This window comes from Podarcis tiliguerta, assembly GCF_965153285.1.
Source record: "Podarcis tiliguerta genome assembly, chromosome: 1".
NCBI lineage: Eukaryota > Metazoa > Chordata > Lepidosauria > Squamata > Lacertidae > Podarcis > Podarcis tiliguerta.
Window position 1 is genome coordinate 77,646,404 of NC_139534.1, and position 22,663 is coordinate 77,669,066.

General features: G+C 40.8%; 1 long non-coding RNA gene across 1 annotated transcript; it reads left to right on the forward strand.

Annotated features, from left to right (window-relative positions):
• The first annotated feature begins 985 nt into the window (after positions 1-985).
• On the forward strand, positions 986-3,155 carry LOC310682100. The gene is made up of 3 exons (XR_014513740.1): positions 986-1,115; positions 1,275-1,468; positions 2,107-3,155. It is a non-coding gene; the product is annotated as an uncharacterized lncRNA (long non-coding RNA).
• Positions 3,156-22,663: the final 19,508 nt, after the last annotated feature.

Below are 22,663 nucleotides of genomic sequence, written 5' to 3' on the forward strand. Positions count from 1 at the left end.
ACATAGCTCTCCTTTGTGTGCCAATCTTCTTTCCCCCAACTGTTTCTGTACATTTTCTCTTCTATTTCTGATTCTCATTGACTGGTCTTAAAATAGTCCTATGTCTCCATTTTCCACCCACAAAATGGGAGTAGTAATGACCTACAGTACTTATCTGTAGGGGAAAATATTGAACTTAATTGAGTTTGGAATGAAATGAATTTGCTAATTAAAGATGCTATATAAACAACATATGTATATAGAAAGTACAAATGAATAAATAATCCTTTTACAATTGCAGCTTCTGTGAGATAGATGATAGATAGATATAGATAGATAGATAGATGATAGGCAGACAGACAGACAGACAGGTAGGTAGATAGAGATAGATAGATGATAGATAGATAGATAGATAGATAGATAGATAGATGATAGAGATAGATAGATGATGATGATAGATGATGATAGATGATAGATAGATAGATAGATAGATAGATAATGATAGATAGATAGATAGATAGATAGATATAGATAGATAGATAGATAGATAGATAATAGATATAGATAGATAGATGATAGATAGATAGAGATAGATGATAGATAGATAGATGATAGATAGATGATAGATAGATATAAATGATGATGATGATAGATAGATAGATGATAGATGGATGATAGATAGATAGATAGATAGATATAGATAGATGATAGATAGATAGATGATAGATAGATAGATAGATAGATAGATAGATAGATAGATAGATAGATGATAGATAGATATAGATAGATAGATACCCACTTATATGCCATAATGTTCAAATTGAGGGAAATGCTTGCCTGAACAGATGTTTCTTCAAGAGCCGGCAGAATGCCAATATGGATTAAGCCTCTCATATTTCATCAGGGAGGGCCTTCCACAACACTGGTGTCATGAGTGAAAAATCCCAACACTGTGTTACCACAAATTGATAACCAGTGCTTTTTTTGTCAGGGGGCGCTCAAGGGCACACAATACCGGTGCCTCTTTTTGTTATTGTTAAAAAGTGTGGCACTTATGGTAACAGCTTCATGATGAGTACCAGCATCTCTCTCTTGTTGTTGTTAAAAAGTTTGGCATTTACTGCAGCCACTTCATGGTGAGTACCGGCATCTCTTTTTCGGGGGGGGGGGGACACCATCACAACCAGTGGGTCTTTGCAAAACTAGCTAGGCAAAATTTGGGTCCTCCTCCTTCGCTTCTTATCAAAGTGCTCTCTCTCTCTCTTTCTCTCTCCCTCTCCTTCTCCCTCTCATAGCTCTTCATGCCTATGCAGTGGAGCAAATGGCAAGCTTTCTTTTGCAAAAGTGGTGACAAAAATCTGACACATTAAATCAATGACAGCAAAGATTCTCAAGACTCTAAGAAATCTGGGAAATATGTCAAGCATCTACTATCTGGGCACTACAGTCTTGCTTGAAACCTACCTGGAGGCTAAACAGCTGATTAGAGGTAGGAACATGCTTAAGTGCCTTGCTGGGGGATAGGGGAGAAGGTGCTGATGCAGCTGGGCCATCACTTGCCATGCAGTTCAGCGTCGCCTTTTGCAACGAACAAGAAGTTCTTCATTTTCCAAGCTGCGTTGATGGCTGCAGAGCAAAGAATCCCAAGCCTCTGACCACACACTAAAATAGTTTCTCAGGACGAGTCATAGCAATCTTAAATGTTTTTGGTCGGAAATAGCTTCAGAGGGTATTGGTTGCTGCTGTATCCTGTCCCCAGTTCCTTACCAGCTCACAGCGCTTTCATTTTGATTAATAACACTGCACATTTTTGGATGTCTTAGTCACCGGAGAAGCAGCACATAGCTTTGGTGCTACTCAAGTGTATTCTCTGCCCCCCCCCCGGGGGGGAGCTTATCACTTGCATTAATTTACTGTTAGGATTGCTTGGTGTGTGTTTTTAAAGAAAGAAAGAAAACAGAAAGAGCTTTCACTTTTCAATAGTTTGTGAGCCCACCCTGCATTTCCCCTGGATGGGCTGATGTTCATTAGGTAGGACACACGCTAGCACTAATGTGGAAAGTTAGAAACCAAAGACAACTTGTCCCTGTGCCCAAAAGTGACTCATTGTCCCTTTCCTTGCTCCAGCCAAAAGCAGATTCAGAAGCTGTGAGAGTTTCCTGAAGATAAGAGATAAATCGAAGGAAAACCTGGCAAAAAGAACGGAGGAAAAAAAGATGATGGTCTCGTTTCAAGATAGCATTTCCTTCAAAGCCCCTCCATGCTAATTAACCATTCTGTGCATATTTTCAACCACATTAAGGGATTTCCTCATCAAAATAAACTTCCTCCTTTGCTATCTTCCCTCTCTCTCTCTCTCTCTCTCTCTCTCTCTCTCTCTCTTGGCATCTGGGATTGCAGTTTTGCTGCAAGCATCAGGGTTAAAGAGCCGAATGCTGCTTGTATGTGTGTGTGTTTATATATTCATTGAAGCCTTGCCAGGATAGCCCTAGAATCCCAGCGCCTGATCCAAATCCTATTTCGGCTAATGGGATCTTTGCTGTGTACTTCAAGGGAGGAGAATCGAGCTCCTAGCCTTGTGTGTCCAGATTGTTTCACTTACGCTGCATAATGTGCTGCTAATAAACTGCAGATGGACTCCAGCCGAAAAATTCCAATGCCAGGCCATTTGCGAAACTTGAAGGTGTTCACACCTACAAATGTATCCCGAAAACAAGCTGCTTATTTATAGCATGCATGCACCCAAGAGCAATTGTCTGGCTGAAAAGCACACTAATAAGGTATAATTTATTTTCTTTTTTCCCCAGCGTGGGATGCCACTCATGATCTTATATGTTTTCTCTTATCGCAGTATTCAGCTATAAGCACACGTCCATCATTTCCACCCAAGCATTGACTGAAATATCCTGAGTCCATTTAACCGAATAATCCTTAACTTGTGCTGACTCAGTGCCATGTTTTAGCAGGGTTTGCCCCCCCCCCCAATTTATAGGATCAATATTGTTGAAATTAACTTTTCAAATTCAATCAATGTACGGTATATGTTTTAAAATATCCAGTCAGAAGGGATCTGATTTGAAAATATTGATCCCAAGGAAGGCTCTTCCCATTAGTCCTTTTATTTGACAATGCAGTATCATTCCATTTTGTTTTGCCAAATCTTTCTATCTGAAAGAATTATTCTTTTTTCCAGATCTTTTTTAATTAACTGTTATATTAAGTTGTGCTTTATTGTTGCAAACCACCCTCAGAGTTATATAAAAGGCAGTATAAAATATTTTGAATAAAGAAATAAACATACCAACCTCTGCCTGCAGATAGGTTTGAAATTTAATACATATGTAAGTATGTTTAGGCTGTGCCTAATATAAAGTCCTCACAAAATGGATTACGTGAAACAAGAATATACAGCATAAAATACACTGTCACAATGGGGCATACAACAACTCTTCAAAAATCCAGCAGCAGGCCAGTATCATACCATGAAAACCACCTAACACAAGTTCAGATCAGCAGAAAAAGTTGCTTTAAGAAAAAGTGGCTTGAGATAAATCCTGTGTAAATGATGGAGTCTTAGACACAGTAGCTGGGAGGGAGTTTCACCAGTATGGGGACAACACCAAAAAGGTCCTGCTTCTTGTGCCTACCAAGGCATTACTACAGTAATGATTTATGATGTCACATAGGTACTGACACCTTTAAAGAAAGGATCAAAGGCAGAGTAAAGCTAAGATAGTTCATAACACTATCTCATGTTTCCTCTGCCTTTCCTCCTGAGGGCAGAAAAATGTGTTTCTGTTGGTGGTGGGGACAACAAGTGAAAGTCTCAGGGTCCCCAACTTTCAGTTCCTTCTCTTTCAGCTTTAAGATGATGCTTCTCCACTGTCTGTACCAGCAGATAGTTTCAAGAGAATAAGGCAGACAGATTTGGGGAGATTTTGTTCTGCAGGCAGTGTCAATCATAGACGATGCTGCATAAATGATACCTGCTTGACTGTAAGCCAATTAATAATTGGTGATGATGTATTTGTTTATTGCACGAATGTGAAGAAGAAATTATATGATTTTTAAAAATGCACACTGTTAAATTTGTGCTCACGTGATAGTATAGAAACTTCGTAAGTTGCCTAAAGGGTTCAGAGTAGGCAACTCATAAATCTAATGGATAAATACATATAATTTAACTTGATTAGATTTTTCAAGCTGAGCTGGAAGGGTTGGAAGATAAGAATTACTATACTAGAGGACTTCGTAAGGCTATAGTATACTTTTAAAGAACAGTTTAATAAGGTTTTCCATAGCAAAAAACAAAGAAAGAAATATTAAAAACCCAGAGTATATATACATTCAGTTACAGCACACGTAAGAGCAAAACAAGTAGACAATAGAAAATCTCCCACAAATATACAACCCATAATTAACAAACACTAACTGAAGCAGTCAGGGAACCATCATATACGTAAGTAATCAATTAGCTAAGCATAAAGGGAAGTTCTGGGCACCACAGTTCAAGAAGGACACTGACAAACTGGAACGTGTCCAGAGGAGGGCAACCAAAATGGTCAAAGGCCTGGAAACGATGCCTTATGAGGAACGGCTAAGGGAGCTGGGCATGTTTAGCCTGGAGAAGAGGAGGTTAAGGGGTGATATGATAGCCATGTTCAAATATATAAAAGGATGTCACATAGAGGAGGGAGAAAGGTTGTTTTCTGCTGCTCCAGAGAAGGGGACACGGAGCAATGGATCCAAACTACAAGAAAGAAGATTCCACCTAAATATTAGGAAGAACTTCCTGACAGTAAGAGCTGTTTGACAGTGGAATTTGCTGCCAAGGAGTGTGGTGGAGTCTTCTTCTTTGGAGGTCTTTAAGCAGAGGCTTGACAACCATATGTCAGGAGTGCTCTGATGGTGTTTCCTGCTTGGCAGGGGGTTGGACTCGAAGGCCCTTTTGGCCTCTTCCAACTCTATGATTCTATGATTCTAAGTTAACTCAGTAAGCCTATAATATCACTGCATAAAGCCACATGAGTTGAGGGAGAAAGCGAGTCATGCTCTATGACCAAAACATATGAAATAAAACAAAGCCATTTCACATAAAACCTACTTTCCCCCCTCCTTGGATTCTTCCATTTCCTCAGCTGAAAAGTTAGTCTTTCCATAAGGGCCACCAAGCAAATATGAGAATGTCACTCCTTCATCAAATTGACTGTTAAGAATTTCCAATTTCACTACCACCATAGAGACTGCAAAGATCACCAGTGTCGAAGCAATGATTCTTCAACATCAACTTTGTTGGAAGGGACCGCGTTATAGCGGGAAGGTAAACGGCGTTCCGTGTGCTGCGCTGGCTCGCCAGATGCAGCTTGTCACGCTGGCCACGTGACCCGGAAGTGTCTCTGGACAGCGCTGGCTCCCGGCCTCTAGAGTGAGATGAGCGCACAACCCTAGAGTCTGGCAAGACTGGCCCGTACGGGCAGGGATACCTTTACCTTTACCTTTTTACACTGTGATCAACTCCTGCCCGGAAACCTTGTCCCCACTGTGGAAGGATGTGTGGATCCAGAATTGGCTTCCACAATCACTTATGGACTACTCACTGTTAAGACCATATTCATGGAAGACAATCTTACTTGGCTATGAGTGATCGCCAAAGAAGAAAAATAAGAAGAATAGACCGCAATAAAAAAGGAAACCAACAAACTCTTTTCGTTAACATCATCTGAGTGCCATAAGTGGATCTGGTGTCAACAGCTGCCCCATAATCAATCAGAGATCCTTTTTGACAATTACCTGCTTTACAGTTTCTGATGAAAATGCACAGGAGCTTAAGGTCCTATGATGATCTGTAATACTGAATAAATTAGCATTAATTATTGTCATTTTCAAAGGCACTTGTTTTCAGATACGCCCTCATGAATAAATGCAACTATTCTACTATCAAAACAAAATAAGTGGAATTAAAACCAAAAACAGCAAATAATGAGTATGACCTGAAAATCTCAAATAATTCTATAGTAAATGGTAAAAGATTTCTGGCCTCCTTGCAAGGAAAAATCTGTGGAAGAATATAACACCATAGAATCTTCAATGCTGTTTCACTTGTGGTTTATGTTAAATATTAAATCATTGTCAAATTATTATTATTTTAACATCCCACTTACGCATGTACTCCAGGATGACTCATTGCTCATCACTTAAAGTTACAATGATCTGAAATTTACAAAGGGAATTAAGCTTAGAACCGCAATCTGCCATTGTTTTGTTAAAAGCAACCACTTAGGGCTTTGAGGTTGACTAAGAATTACTGCAGAACAGAGCACACAAAAAACTCTTTCATTGCTCATAACCAGCAGAGGTGAATTATTAAGAACATAATAATTCAGATCCAGAGCCTGCTGGATCAGGCCAATGGCCTCTCTATTCCAGCATCTTGTTCTCACAGTGGCCAGCCAGATGCCTGTGGGAAACCTGCAAGCGGGATCTGAGCACAAGAGCCCTGTCCCCTCCTGTGGTTTCCAGCACCTGGTATTCAGAAGCATTGCTGCCTCCAACTGTGAGGGCAGAGCACAGCCACCATGACTAGCAGCCTTTGATAGTCCTCCTTCCATGAATTTGCCTCATCCTCTTTTAAAATCATCTAGGTTGGTAGCCATCCCTGCTTTGAGTTCCACACTTTATGCAGTGCATGAAGAAATTCTTTTATCTGTCCTGAACCTTCCAACATTTAGCTTCATTTGATGTCCATGAGTTTTAGTGTTATGCGGAGGAGATTTTTCTTCTTCTTCTTCTTCTTCTTCTTCTTTTTCTTCTTCTTCTTCTTCTTCTTCTTCTTCTTCTTCTTCTTCTTCTGTAATTTAGTCGTGCCCGACTCTTTGTGACCCCATGGACCAGAGCACACCAGTCTTCTACTTCCTCCCACAGTTTGTTCAAACTCATGCTGGTAGCTTCGAGAACAATGTTCAACCATCTTGTCCTCTGTCGTCCCCTTCTCCTTGTGATGTCCACAAGTTTTAGTGTTATGCAGAGGGGATTTTTCTTCTTCTTATTATTATTATTAATTATTTATACCCCGCTCACCTGGCTGGGTTTCCCCAGCCACTCTTGGTAGGCTGTCATTATCCAATGAGTCCTATTCACTCCTTTCCTTCTGTGCAATTAAGAATCACATGACAGGGAGAGTGGAGTGATGCCCAGTGGCCTCCTTTTGGCAGGACCTGCCCCATTTATCCACACATTGGGGAAGCTTCTGGAATGGGGCGTAAACTCCCTACAGAAATTATTCCAATGCTGTGGGAAGCAGCAGGGGATGTGACACAGGACCCCAATGAGCATGGCCCCAATGTCTCCTTCAAATGATTTTTAATTGCAAGAGGGGAAAGGGGGTAAACTAAGCTCTGGTTTCATTTCATAGCATAATTATCCCTTCCCCACAGTCTTCTTGCACCTGATTCTTCTGTAAGCAGACCTCAACATAACATATCCACAATATAATTGCAGTGAAGACAGTGAATTCCAACTTTGGTTATGTCAAGATTCTGCATCATGTGAGCATGTGTTAGATTTATGTACGTCCATTTACTATGTGTCAGCTGTAAAAGAAAAGAAAAGAAAAGTCAATCCCATGCTAAGAACTACAGTGCTACCTTGGTAGCTGGACGGCTTGGCTCCCAAACAAATCGGCTCCCAAATGTCACACACCCAGAAGTGAGTGTTCCAGTTTGCAAACTTTTTTGGAAGCTGAATGTCCGACAGGGCTTCTGTGGCTTCCAATTGAGTGCAAGAAGCTCCTGCAGCCAATTGGAAGCCACACTTTAGTTTTTGAACTGTTTCGGGAGTCGAACAGACTCCCAGATCGAATTAAATTCAAGAATCAAGGCACCACTGTATTAGGATTTGAGTCAAAAACTTCCAGCGTTCTAATGCCTTTATATAAATGTTGAAAGAAACAAAGACTTTAAGAAACAAAGACAGAGTCATGACCCATCAAGACTGACCATCAGCAAAGCAAAGGCTGGGCCAGCTGGAATTGTAGTTAGTAAGACAAAATATTAGTAGTTTTGGTTTAAGATTGCAGTTTGCCTGTGTAAGCAAACAGGAAGAAGTTTCACTTTTGCAAGCTTGATGAGAGGGACAGAGCGTGAGGCTTTCTGTCTGTTTTACATGTAGAGAGGATCAAGCATGATGTTTGGAGTCTCTTTGAATCCAAGGCTGCAGCAGTAGAAGGAACAGGACTCCCTTCGGGTGTAATGCTGTGCATTTTAACGTCCTAGGCTCAAGTTGCATATATATGTAAATAAACCATATATCATAAAGACTCCACAGTCCCCGCTGTGCCTCTTTGTTACACAGACCCTGGTAAATGTGCCTGGTACCCCTGGAATCCTGCACCACTTAGAGATTGGGGTGGCATGTAACACTATATTTCCCCCCCCAAATGTTAGAATGTAAAACACATGTAATTCTGATAGACTATGACACACATCCCAAGAAATTAAGATATTTCCAATATGTGAGTCTTGACATCAGTCATGATTCTGCAATTGGTTCCCACAAATGTACATATCCAAGTGGAATTTGCATTTCAACCTAATATTGTCCATATGGATTTCTCCAAAGCTATTCTTCTGCGGAACAAGAATGCAGCATCAGCATCTGTCTTCAGATGCAGTAGGCAAACATCTTTGGTCCTTAGCTTTGCAAATGCCAAACAGGCCAGATATTCCATCTTTCATGAGAGATAATCCTTTGAGTCAAATCTTCACTTGGGATGCAATATAAGAAGCATTTCCCTCCCCACCCTATTTCCTGCAACAATTAAGTAAAGTCTCCAGGGGAAGCCCACTCTCTTCCCCGCCTCATCCTCCCTTTGAAAGTGGCGTTATCAGATGAGTCATATGCCTGTTTTTATGTACTAGTGCACATGTTGCAGACCCATTATGAATTCATGCTTCAGCCCATGACTATGAAGTCAGAGGGAATAGCAGAGAGGCAGCTGCTTAGATCAAGCGGCAGTGTCGGTCTACCCTAAGCTTGCAGCCAAAATCAACAGTGTCTCTTTTACAGTTGATCTAGGGAATGATGTTACATAAATGGGATGTTTGAACTAATGACTAAGTCAAATACAGCTGGGCAACCCCCCCCCCACCGCTAACCCCCCCCCCCATTCTCCAAGAAATTCAGCTGATGAAGTTACACTTGCAGTCTTGTTATGTAAATCTAGAGCTGGAAGGCTAGTTTCAACAAGATGCATTTCGTCCTCTTACTTTCTTTTGCACCATCTTCTAGAGATCACACACACACACACACTCACACATACACACAAACATATATTGGGTTTTGGGAAACTCGCAGACTCTTCAGTGAGCAAGTCCCTTTGCTATTTTTTCTCTGTCAGGACCCCCTTTGTACTGGGCACACACCCAACATCTATCTCTTTAGCTATGTGCACTTGTGTGCTGGTTATGCTATGGGACGGTTTGTATATACAATGCATTTCCCTTCACAGACTTCTGTGCAAAAGACAACTTGAAATCCACAGTAAGAGCTTCACATGTAAAGATTGCATAAGGGGTGTTGGGCCATGTATTTATATGGTATACATGATGTGCAGTCAATTTTCACTCCCTAGTGTGTATACATGAAATGAAATAGACATATCTTGAGGTGTGGTGATCAGTAGGGATGGGGAAATTGCGCCAATGTTAGTGGACTCCAACTCCCATCAACCTTGACCATGGACCAGGCTGGCTGGAACTGAGTGATGGGAGCTGATGGGAGTTGGAGTCAATAACATCTGGAAGGCTACATTTTCCCACCCCAAATCTACAGACAGGTTTCCAGAAATTTATTTCATGAATTCTATGGTGTGGGTGTGTGGGTGTGTGTAAATATAAAATCTGGAGCACCTTATATTACACAATCAAGTAGTGTAAGGCATGTATTTCTTTTTATCCATTATGAGGCAGGCTTTCTATTAATTTTTCATGGGTTTAGCACAGACCAGTTTCTCTTTTTCTGACTGAATAATAAATGTTCTGCTAAAACAAGCAGGACCTAAAATCATTATCCCGAGAGTACAAAATCACCTTCCCTCATGCTGGAAATGAGTTTAAAGAATTAATGTTTTTCCTAAAATATGGAATGCATTTGTTCGTGAAACACATGTTCCCATTAACATCCTCTGGTTCCTGACTATCTGCAAAGTTACTATAAAATGCTTTTTAAGGTGCAATGCTGCAAAAAAATATTTGTAGAACTGCAGACACACTTTCATTCAATTTCTTTTAATATTACCTAGTCTGACTTCTGCATTTTGTTTAATAAAATTGTGTTTCTGCAGAACAAAAAAAAAAAGAGGACAAATTTCAGAGGGTATAGACTCTAAATACCTCACACACAAACCACATACAGCATTGTCATATCAAATGTGGTGTGGGACTTTTTTTGGAAAGCATGTTTGTTGTCCAAGAGCTCCAAATCCACATTAACGGTGCACCCTGAAATTGCTAGCATGCCACTGAATCCAACCTGCAAAACAGTGACAGCCTAGAAGCTGCCATAGGCAATTCACATGGTGAATAATTGTTGATTAACACCAGGTGATAGTCATGCTTTAATCCTACTGCAGCAGAGTATAGTCCATTAGGACAAATAGAGCCCTGCCCCACCAACATCCCTCTGCCCTCAGTCAACCCCTATCTACCTGCCTGCTTACATACATTGTTGGGAGCCCTATACTCCGAAGCACAGAAGGTTAACCCTTCACTGCACCCAACATACATCTAGCTGAGTCGGTGGCATCTCCAGGTAGGGCTAGGAGAGAAACCGGTATGAAATCCTGGAGAGCTTCTGCCAGTCAGTGTAGACAGTGTAGACTTCTGCCAGTCAGTGAGCAAGATAGACCAGTGGTCTGACTCATTGTAAGGGAAGCTTCCTAGGTTCTCCATCAAGGAGCTACCCAGTCTAGCTTCCATAATAGAACTCTTAATGTATTACTCAAGTAATACATTACTGTGTTTCCTAACTAAAAAAAAGTGCATTGAAGTATGTTATGCATATGTGGCCTTAACGTACAGGAAGAAATACTGTGTGGCCTTTCTTTGCCCATGGGGGATTTCAGTATTCAGTGATTTGTCAGAGAGAAGCACATATTTGGGAAAAATGCATTTCGTTTTCCTCTGGCTTGATCAATCCTATGGTTTACAATGAATCTTTTAGATTTGAGATCTGGATAACTGCTTTCACAGGAATCCAAAGAATGGGGAAAGATACCGAGTAATGAAAATTACACTAAGCAAATAGTTTAGAAAGCCATAAGCTTCCCTGTCTCCATGAAGATGTACGTCTGCAGCTGGCTTCCACAGCTGTCATTGGCATACAAAATGAAATCCCAAAGTTCCGAGCCCACAAAGACTAGAAAGGGGAGGAGTGTTGCTTCTGGTTACTGAGAAGCAAAATGCAAGTCAATCTAACCAGGCTGTTTCCAAAGGGTGGTGAGGTTTTCAGCTAGTAAATGTGTCTGGTAATTCTGAGAGAACCAGTACAAGAGGCTGATACAACTCTGACCCTAAGGGCTCTGTAACCCAGTCATAGGAATTTCGGACATATTTTACGGAACTGGACTTTCTCATGCAAACTGGTTGGTAGTCAGGCAGGAAGGGCAGTGGGGAAGACCCTTTGCATCTTTCTACAACAAAAACATTTTATTTTATTTGCAATATGCTGCAGAAACACATTCAAGAAACCTAGGCACTAGGATTCTAAGCCTCCATCAAAGCATGATGCAATGTTCTTTGTTGAAACTTTGTTCTCTCTCAGTAATGTACAAACTGGGAGTGGGTTCTAAGTTGAAGAGCCAAAAGGGACACAGCTTTGCTTCCTGGAGCCAATCACCAGAATTACCTTCCCACCAGCCTTATCCCTTCCCAGCAGTCCATTGCCTGAAGTCACCCCCAAAACCTTTTGCCTGGCTACAATACTGGAAATGAAGACATTGGGGAGAAGAGTTCACAGGGAGGGAAGGTAGAAGGATTCACACTCCACATCTGCATATTTCTTACTCTCAAAACTGGGCCTATTTATAAATAATTAGAGGAGGCTAAATTTCTTACCGATCAGTCTATCGCCATCATGTATATCTAGAGCCTAACTATCAGAAGATAATTCGCTCCTCAGAAGATTCCTCTTGGTTATCTGTGTTGGGTCCATACATGCAATATACATGTGTGTGGGTTCAGATGTAGACCTTGTAAAAGTCTACCTTTTGTTTTATTGGCGATGTTTCCTGAATCCCTTTGTGGTGATTTATGATGGAAAGCAGGAATGTATAAGAATATATTAAAAAATAACAATAATTCATTGTTGATGGGCAACATCAAGTCTGTCTTCTTAAGGTTGTTTATCTTGAGTGGACCAGCCAGCTCTTCAAACATAGGAATCCTTCAAATATAGAACTATCCTCTGACAGCTCCTCAAATACAGAATTGATTTCCGTAAATTAAGACACTTGTAACCTTAAGTACACAAGCCTGAGGCTCATGCACCTTACACTAAGCTATGACTTAAAGTAGGAGTGTAGCCTACATGTATATTGAGGGGAGGGATTTACTATCTGGAAAACAACACATGAAAGCTAGCTTTCAAGAGAATATGATATGCAGAGTAGCATATAAATCAATAATCTCGACTTTATATACAACACTGGGTCTTGTGCTGACATGTTCCAGTTTCAAAACATGTCAAAAAACAGGATGCCCTCAAAACCCCAGACACTATCTATGAGTAATTCCAAGTGAATACATTGATAAAACTGCTCGATAGCTCAGATTGAATTGCAGTGGGACTAAATGCTAACTTTCATTCATGAATGACAATGTTTGTGTAGAATATCATAATTGGATATTGCTTGCTAAATCTATAAAGTCATCTGTTATGTGAATGAGCCGCTGTTTTTCTAATGGGCAGGCTTGTTAGATGTATTCTGTAAATTCACCTCTTGACAACATAAAAGGAATTTGTGGCATAAACTGGGTTCTTTTTTTAAATGTAACTTTTAAAAGACTATGACTAAAAGAGAGGGTTCCGCTTCCCCCTCCCCATTTTATATGATTCCCAAGAATGCAAAAAAAAAAAAAACCCTCTCCCACTCTCCACCCAATTTTTAGAAACACTTTATAAAAATACACGATTCCCATGAACTGGAACGGAAGGCAAAGGGGTGTTAGTTTGCACATCAAACCCTAGCAACTCATAATGTGTCACACAATGGAAATTCTGCATAGCAGCCCTGCAATATACCACAGCATCTCATAAAAAACCCTATAGTGCTCTGCATAACATGCTGCTATTGGGAGTCTACACCACCAAGTTTTTGCTCACTCAAACCCCAGGGTAGTTGAGAAATTTTCATGGAGCTTATAGTGATTTATAATGGGAAGCATAGGCTTTTTCAGCTACATTGTTCTCACTGACAGTGTAAAGAAAGAGACCACTAAATCTCTTCTCATCATAACTAATGATTAAGTCAGCAGCTTTTGGGGCGAATACAGAATGCCCTTCTACAAAAACAAAGTATTCTATTGTAATGCATTACATTTTTCTCCCAGAAAAAAAAATTCTTTTAAGTATCCCATAAGGCTTTTGCAATATCTTTAACTAGATCTTCTCTCATTGTCACCATATTGAAATAAATGGAATGTGTCAGGCTGGGTAATGCCCTTTCAATAACTTTTTAGGAGCTCACTCAACAGTTTGGAAAGGGGGGGAGGATAAAGAAATGAAGCAAACTTTCTCAGGATCTTCGATGCCTTGAATGAAAGATTGGCTCACTAAGAGGAAAAAGCTTAGGCTGACATCAGTGCTAATAGGTGGAACAAGAAAGGATAATTCTGCTAAGTCAGTGTTACTTTACACATGTCCCAATAGCTTGAGAAGTAAATTACCCAATTAAAGAATGGGATTTGATGGCAATTCCCTGTGATATAAAGATCTTATTTAAATGTCTGTAAATGGATCAAATTCTAATAGCAGGGCTGATTCCGCATGCAGGTATGGAGAATTTGACATGCATTCTCTAGGCTATTATAAAGCATCTTACAATGTCATGCCACTGGGAACGAATTGTCCTGGGATCTTAGGTAGGGGTCACAGTTCAGATTCAGAGAGTTATGATCATTTGGTCAATTTTAAAAGATCTCAATTTTTCATAATCCTTCCTTAATGCTGCCTGACAAAAGATAGCATCTACAGTATCTTCCTTCTTGTTGCTGATAGTCTGTGTACATTTCTAGCAACAATAGCAGGAATCCAGACATGAGAACATGTCTTTCAACAACTTTGTCTCACTTTATATTACTTTTTTCCAAAGAAATATTCAACACCAGCACAATCTAGTTCTTACAATATACTAATATCCTTGGAGTAAGCAAGCATTCAACAGGGAACACTGATGTAATAAAAGATTTAGGGGGAAAAATGTGATATGAAGGCTGGCAACATGGGAATTCCTTGCAGATGATTGCAATGCCTGGAGACAAGACAGGGGGTTGTGTATGCACAGAAGTGACCAGAGGAGGAATGACCACTGGGAGTATAGCAGAGAGAAGAAACACCATGATGCGTTCTATGCCCTTTTAAAACGTGGCTCTTTTTTGTGGGGAGGGTGTGTTACTGGGTTGTTGCTTTTATTTTGATTATATATATTGTGGTTTTTATGTTGATCTTTTCTGTGAACCGGGTATAAGGTGGTATATAAAATCAATAAATGATAATAATAACAGAAAAACCAGACATCTTCATCTGCCCTGCCTGCAATAAAACATGTCTCTCCCATATCGGTCTCTACAGCCACAGTTACAGGTGCTGTAACTCTCCAATGGTTTGACATTACCCCAGACCACTTTGATATATGGATCAGCTAAAGGATTTTGCACTTATAAGGCTATGTTCATGGTTGGAATTTCATACAGTATTTATAAAAATGCTAAGAACCAGGATTTTGCTATCCCAAATCACAACCGTCTCCTTACTATCTTTCTTCTCTTCTTCCTAGTCAGATTTGATTTTCAATGTCACACCTCCTTATTGCAGTGGTAGTGTACGTTTATGATCATCCTAAAGAAGTAATAGACCTTTCAAGCTTTAAGCTTCTCACCCTTTGAACGTCATGAAAAAACTGAGAGTGTCATGTGAAGGGTATTCTCTTCTTTAGCAAAGCATAAATGTGCTCAGGGGATGTGGGTGGCGCTGTGGTCTAAACCACTGAGCCTCTTGGGCTTGCCGATCAGAAGGTCGGCGGTTCGAATCCCTGCGACGGGGTGAGCTCCTGGTGCTCCTGCCAACCTAGCAGTTCGAAAGCACGACAAAAAAGGTGCAAGTAGATAAATAGGTACCGCTCCGGCGGGAAGGTAAACGGCGTTTCCATGCACTACTCTGGTTTCGCCAGAAGCGGCTTAGTCATGCTGGCCACATAACCCGGAAAAACTGTCTGAGGACAAACATCGGCTCCCTTGGCCAGTAAAGTGAGATGAGCGCCGCAACCCCAGAGTTGCCTGTGACTGGACTTAACTGTCAGGGGTCCTTTACCTTTACCTTTTAAATGTGCTCAGTTTCATGTGTTAAAAAGTCTCCACCTTTAAGCATTAGCTCTTAGGCTGAAGTGTGCCTGTTTGCTTTTTGCTGACCCAAGTTTGAAGTTTTAAAAAATGTACTAGGGAACTAATGAAATCGCTGGACATTCAATCGCCTGTACGTTTCTGACCAAAGAGGCCATTATATATATTAGGAACATAAACTGGAGAAATTCAAAGCATGCACAATTACGGGCTATATGCATGTGGGGCTGAATGTATGTGGATGAATACAATTGCACATGAATCTAATCAATACATTCATTCCTTATTAGAACATAATTACACATCCCAGGAGGCTGGAATTGAAAAGTCCCATTAACCCCTCGTGCCCTTTCCAGTTTTTCTCTGCCTTTCCCTCTAACAGACTTCTATGTCACTCCACTCATTAGAGGCTACTGTCTATGACATTGTTACATAAATAAGGATGTCGATCTGTCAGAATGGGTCTCCCAGCTCAAGGGTGATGACAAATATCTGTCCCCCTGAATTAGGCTAAAGACAGTAGAATACAGGACAGCTACTGTTGATTATTGGATAGTTAATGCATAGAGGACAAAAGGTGCTGAAGCTTGGTCACTTTTTGAAATCATTAATATGGATTTAGGCCTATTGTTTAAGAAAACTGGGTTAACAATGGCATGCTTATTTTTTTTTTTATTTTGGGTACTGCTTATATAGGGTTTATGGCTTCATAATGTCAAAGGCAAGTTCTTTAGCGGAGATCAGTGAAATGTATTGTTCAGCTATAGGAACAGCTGGGAACAAAGTTATAATGTATTTGCCAAACTCTTTAGGTGGCAAAGAATTTAGCTTCCTCAAAAAAGAAAGAAAAAACAAGACATACTATGGGTGGGGGAGGGAATAACTACAGGAAATCACATATCCAGTAGAACAATTTTCACTTTGGGAACAGCCTTGGAGGACTATCACATGGTTTGCACTGTAAATGACTGCTTTATTACCAAGACTCTCTGAAATTTCACTCTGCCTTCAAACTATGTCTGCCATTTAAATAACAGGAAGGGGACAGAAAAGTTTTCGCAATGGGGAATCTCTTATTAGGCGAGCTTTTCTTTTTTAACACTCATCACAGATGTTGCAAGTGTTGTAAGCAACGCTTAAAAATCAGAGTTGTATATTGGTGGGTTCCACTGGCAAGTGTTGCTGTTTGCAGAAACAGAGTGCACAATGGAAAGAACCAATGACTCCAAATCTACAGTTTGATGAAGTTTCCTAACTTCTGTGACGTATATCGGGGCAGTGAACTTGAGGCCCAAATGTGGTCCACCATGCCTCTCTGGCACTTCAAACTTGCCCCCACACTGTCCCTACTTCACACACGATTGGAATGTGTCCTTGGCACTCTCATAATGCCTCATGATAATTGGGATGAAGGATGAAAGGGGGTGTGAGTGTGTGTAGGAACTAGTTTACTGCACAAAGGTAAAGTTTTTCATTAGTTGATTTGCCCACTTTTGGCTCTGGCTCCACCCACCAATGGCATTGTGGCCCTCAGAAGGCTGCCCAGAGGTGAATTTAGCCTTCTGAAAAAAGGTTCCCAACGCCTGGTCTATGTATATTCAGAACATTCTCGATGAACTATCGCAAACTCTTAAATGCTCCTGTTTCTCTTCAGGCTTTCATTTGTCCTCACAAGGGTAATTGTGTGGGCAAATGCATACCTGGATGAGGCTTCTGTCTCCTCCTCTGGCAACAATTGTGGACAGGCCACTGGTTTTGCGTTCCCTGTGAACAATTGACAACCAGTTCAATCTAGGCCAATTTATATATTTAAAAGAATGTTTGCAGATTGAAATGAAAAGGTCGATTTATAGCCATGCCTCCGTCCGCATGACTTTTCCAGCCTTGCTCTGTGCAGGAGTGTGTCCTAAAAACACCGCCACACATCTCTCCAAAAGATGATTTGGCTTGAGAGTTCTTATGGACCAAGGCTTTGTCAGCCAATAATATCACCACATGAGCCAGCTCAGTAGTGTAGAGTAGCTGTAATTCTCTCCATGCTTCCCTCCCTCTAATTTCCTCCACCCTGAGGGAGCAACTGTTGCAAGGAGTATCTCCCTTTTCCTGGCACGGGGACACATGGAAAGTTTCTGCTAAGTTATTGTAGTCGGAATTCTCAATCATGTTGGGGATGCCAGGAACCAAACAACAATCTTTTGAGTCCAGCAGGATCAACAAGTCAGCCTGTTAAGCCACCGTGCCAGTTTTTTAAAAGCTGATTTTAAGTAGAGCTTTGTGAGCTGACTGCAGTTCATTCACATCTTTATCCAGACGCGGTGACAGAAACCTAGCAGGGAAAAAAAAAAATGAAGGCTGATCAAAACCAGGGATATGTAGAACTCCTAAATTTAATTTGGCTGGGAAATACTCAAAGGAATCCTTGCCAGCTTGGTGGGAAAGTTTAAGCATACATACTTGCCAAGAGCAAAGTTCACTTTAGGAATAGACAATAGCCCTTTTCACATGACAATACAGTGTGAGCAAATGTGCACATCGACCAGAGAGGATTGGGTTCCACCCCCTGACTTCCATGCATTCTTCTGAACCCGTGTACAGCACCTATGCATGTCCACATTGTACACTTCTGGGCCCTGAGCACAGAATCAGGTCCCCTGGCAAATCCAGAGTGAACCTCTTGTATACTACTTGTATGCGTACAGAGTCTGGGCACAGGTTCATGTGCAAGCCTGACTCACCTGGCACTGCTTCCATGTGTTTATTAATTCCTGGATAATCCTATGGAAGGGAGCACAGAAAAATAGTGGAAAACATTATTAGGGGTGAAATTATCAAGCCTATAGAAGCACAAGTCATGCCAAAGTAGGACAAGCTTGGTAAATCCTATCTCATTAACCTTTTTGGAGAGTGTCAATAAGGATCCAGAGCTAATGACCCAGTAGCCATTGCATGTTGTTGTTGTTGTTTCGCCGTTTAGTCGTGTCCGACTCTTTGTGACCCCATGGACCAGAGCACGCCAGGCACTCCTGTCTTCCACTGCCTCCCGCAGTTTGGCCATTGCATACTTGGCCTTAAAAACAAACAAACTTAAAAGTCCCCCACCAGCCCTGAAATAAGAAGACAGGTCCTCTTATGGATCTAGGAGCAGTTGGTGCCGCAGAGCACCAATGTCTGCATACAAATCTGTGGGACAACTACCCTCGGAGCACTCGTTCTGGTCACCACACCTCAAAAAAAAAAAAAAAAAGTAGAACAATATGCTCAGGGATTTGGACAGTGAGATGAGGTGAGGGCATTTGGCCTCCTATCACTGACCAGCAGTGGAAGAGGCCAGGCAGCAGTGAGGTCAGCGTGGTGCAAGCAAGGAAATTTTACAACACTGGTGGGTATATAGAGGTATGTCTTCATTCAGTGCAAAACTAAAACTATGGGTGCTCACCTAGACTACTTCAAAAAGAAAGGATAATATTTATGATGGCTATCTGCTAACTCCAGTTTCAGAGTGAACACCAGTCATAGAAGATGGGGCTTGTGTTCAGCTTCTTAGGGATGCCGTAGGCAACTATCTGGCCACTGTGGCAAATGAGATGCTGGACTAGATATTCCTTTGGTCTGAATCAGCAGGTCTCTCACATTCTTCACAAAATTGACAGGTGGATTCATGAAACCTTTCAAGAAGCTGAACCAAACACTCAGAATGGACTGCTTAGGACCAATCTAGACATGAGAGTGGTATCACTCAGTGTGGGTTGTGCTAGATATTCCTATTCTTTCACTGTGTGCACATCCCATTAGGGACATGCAGAACAGAATGCTAAACCAAGGGAAAACCCCAAACCAGTTTTTTTTAATGTTGTTTTTCTCTTGGAAGCTGTTGCTTCTGGTTTTGGAGCCTCACTGGGAGAAAAACAGCTGGAACAATATGAAGGGGGAAAGCACGTGCAGGGGAAGGATCCAGCACCACCACCCTCTTTCCAACCCAATACACTTTAAGCTCTCCCTCTCTCTCTCCCTCCCTCCCTCTCTCTCTGGATTCAGCCACAGCTTCATTCTAACATATGGGTTAGCTACCATCGTGTTTAGTTTGGCTCACAGGCTATTAATATTTGACTCTATAACTAGTCTCTATTCTCAGCATGAAGTCTTTGAACACACTTCAGGTTTTTTAAAAAGGAGAAAGGACAAGGTTCCACCAGAACTTCATATTTCCTGTAACTGAAATTGAAGCAGCATTCATGCCCTGCCAGGAGATCGTTTTAAAGGAGCAGCAGAATCATTGTCATCCGTCATGGTAATCGCACCATAATGTAAGTTGCCATTATCAAGGGCAAAACGCTCTGTGTTATCAGAGGAGAAAATGCTATGAGTTTCTGGCGTTTGACTATCTTCTTATTCATATTAACAGCTGCCTTCATTTGACACCAAACAGGATGCCAGATATTAAGCAATACTGGAGGACCTTGTTACTTTGAGCTAAAGAGAGAAATGGAGGGAATTGTTATCTTGGCCCAATGTTAATTTGACACTAGCTTGGGGAACACACGCAAAGAAACACATACCACACATTACGAAAACCCCCAAATCTTTGGAAAGGAATTGTAATCTAAATATGTCAAAGATACCAGTAGATAGTCAGGCCTACATGATAATTTTTTTAACAACAGTTGGTAAAACCAATCGCTGGCATAGACCTCAGGGCTGTTGAAATAAATTCACAGAAACCTTTCTTGCTAATGCAGAAAATGACGACAGCTGCCACAGCTGCTGAACTGCAGGAAAGTGGTAGCCAAGACTAATATTTCCCAGTGTCTTTCTAAAGAGCACAATGTGTGTGTGTGTGTGTGTGTGTGTGTGTGTGTGTGTGTGTGTAAAGATCATGTAAATGTCTCATGGGCTCCTTTGATTTGCTAAAATGCAAGGGCTAAATTAAATATTGGGGGAAATGGTAGTGGGTGCCCTTGTAATTCAATAAATATTTCCCAATGTGTTTTGAATATCTTTATCAGGGACAATTGTTCACTGGCTTTGCTGATTTATTTGCTATTGTTGTTTCATTTGCCAAGTAAAATATGCTTTGGCATGAAAGCAAATTTACACACACAAATATGTAATTTTACTATTACAGTATTATTGAACAACAATAATAGTAGAAATTATATATTATTATATATTAGTAGTATATTACTGTTATTACATAATAATTATATTACTATTACATACTGATATGTATATTAGTATAATATACATAATAATAATATCAGTATATTACTGATATTATTATTATATTTAATATTTCTATATTACATTGTAGTTGTTTGTTGTTATGATAAAAATATTGGGTTGGATCCAGATGGCTTAGTCATATTTGGCACCAGTGGGTAGAATCTAGGCATGTCTCTAACCTATTAAGCCTGTTGGACATTTCAGAGATTCTTGTGCTATTCTAAGGTGCCTTGTGAACCCTATTATTTTTGACAAATGATATAGTAAGGGAGCAATAACCCCATGAGTCAAACCTGTCCCACAGGCTACTGATTTTCCACCTCTTCTGTGCATATATACTCAGGAATAAGTTCCATTGAGGTCAACAGAGCTTTCTCCCTGCTAGGTAGATATAGGATTACAGCCTTAATTTCATTTGATAACAATAAGTTCTTCTTTTCACAGATTCTTTAGCTTCACTGTTCAGGCCTAGAGTGGAATTCATAGCACTTCAAGCAGTTGATTGTCAAGATCTGTACTAGTTTTTATTACTGTTTTGAAGAGTTTTGTGTTACATTGTTGCTGTTGTTTTAAAAAAGTGAAGTTAGTTATTAAAAGCCGTTTGGTTAACTAATAAGCTGGTACTAAACTGTTGCTAATATTAATTAGTTAATATTAATTAATTTTGCACACAGCCCTTCAGCCAAAGATCTCTGTGCAGTTCATGGCATGAAACATCTAATTTGTATTTATCTTCTTCAGTGTTTTTGTGCAGAACTAATCAAAATATGCACCTACAACAGGTCTGAGGAAGAAACACTGGTGATGTGCCCTTATGAAACTGGACTGTGTTTGCATTAGGTTTTGAATGATTAGAAGTAGCTAGGCCATGCCTTTCTGCCTCATCGTAAGTGGAATCTTTGTGTGTGTGTATGTCATTATCCCTTTAAATCAGCTCCCCCAAATCAGCTGGGGCTGGTGGGAGCTGTAGTTCAAAACATTGGGAGGGCACCAGGTTGGAGAAGGCGCCTTTAAATGCATTCCAGATTTCTTGTCCCCAGTTACCTGAGGGCAACTGAGATCATCCAGCAATGCTATTTATTACACAAGATTACAGTGACATGGAGACCTGCAGTCAGTTTGAATAGCAAGGCATTTCAGATAAGAAATTGCATCACAGGGAACACATTTCAGGAGGGAAAAATTCCAATCATTCAAGTCTAAGGAGTTGCTGACCTTCTGGCAAAGACTCTATGATAAGGGTAGGTCTCGGAGAGCTGGAAGAAAGGGCAATAACCCTGGTGCTTCAGCACTCATGCAATGCCCAAGCCATGCTGAGGCTGCAAATGTGTTTTCTGGGGTTAATCCCCCTTTTCCAGTGTCCCCCTCCCCCAGTCTTTCAGCATTTTATATTTATATTGTAATGGCCATTGGCTACAGACAATAACCACAACTTGACTGAAACTGGGTCACCATACTAATGGGCAAGAAGTAACAGAACCTGTGCAATGCACAATAATTTGCTTACTAAATCCATAAATTTGTTAGAGTAAATTTGGTACATCTGGCAAGCCCATGTAGAATGGGTGGGAATATGGAAGCCTAATCTGTTTCTTTACCACTAAGGTCAAACCTGCTATTGACCATTGTCCCAAATGGCAGCCGAATTGTTTACCAGACTTGTTGACGCTAGTCCATCAAGCACTGAGGCAGTGTCTCTGACCTATGAGTCAGCAAGTTGGGGTATTTGCAACCAAAGATTATTCACTGGTTCTGAGCACTTAGGCTTGCTACCTCTAAGTTCCTGGGCCCAAGATTGCTGATAGATGTCACATACAAAGTGGAGGACGGTATCTGCTTGGAAGGCACTGATA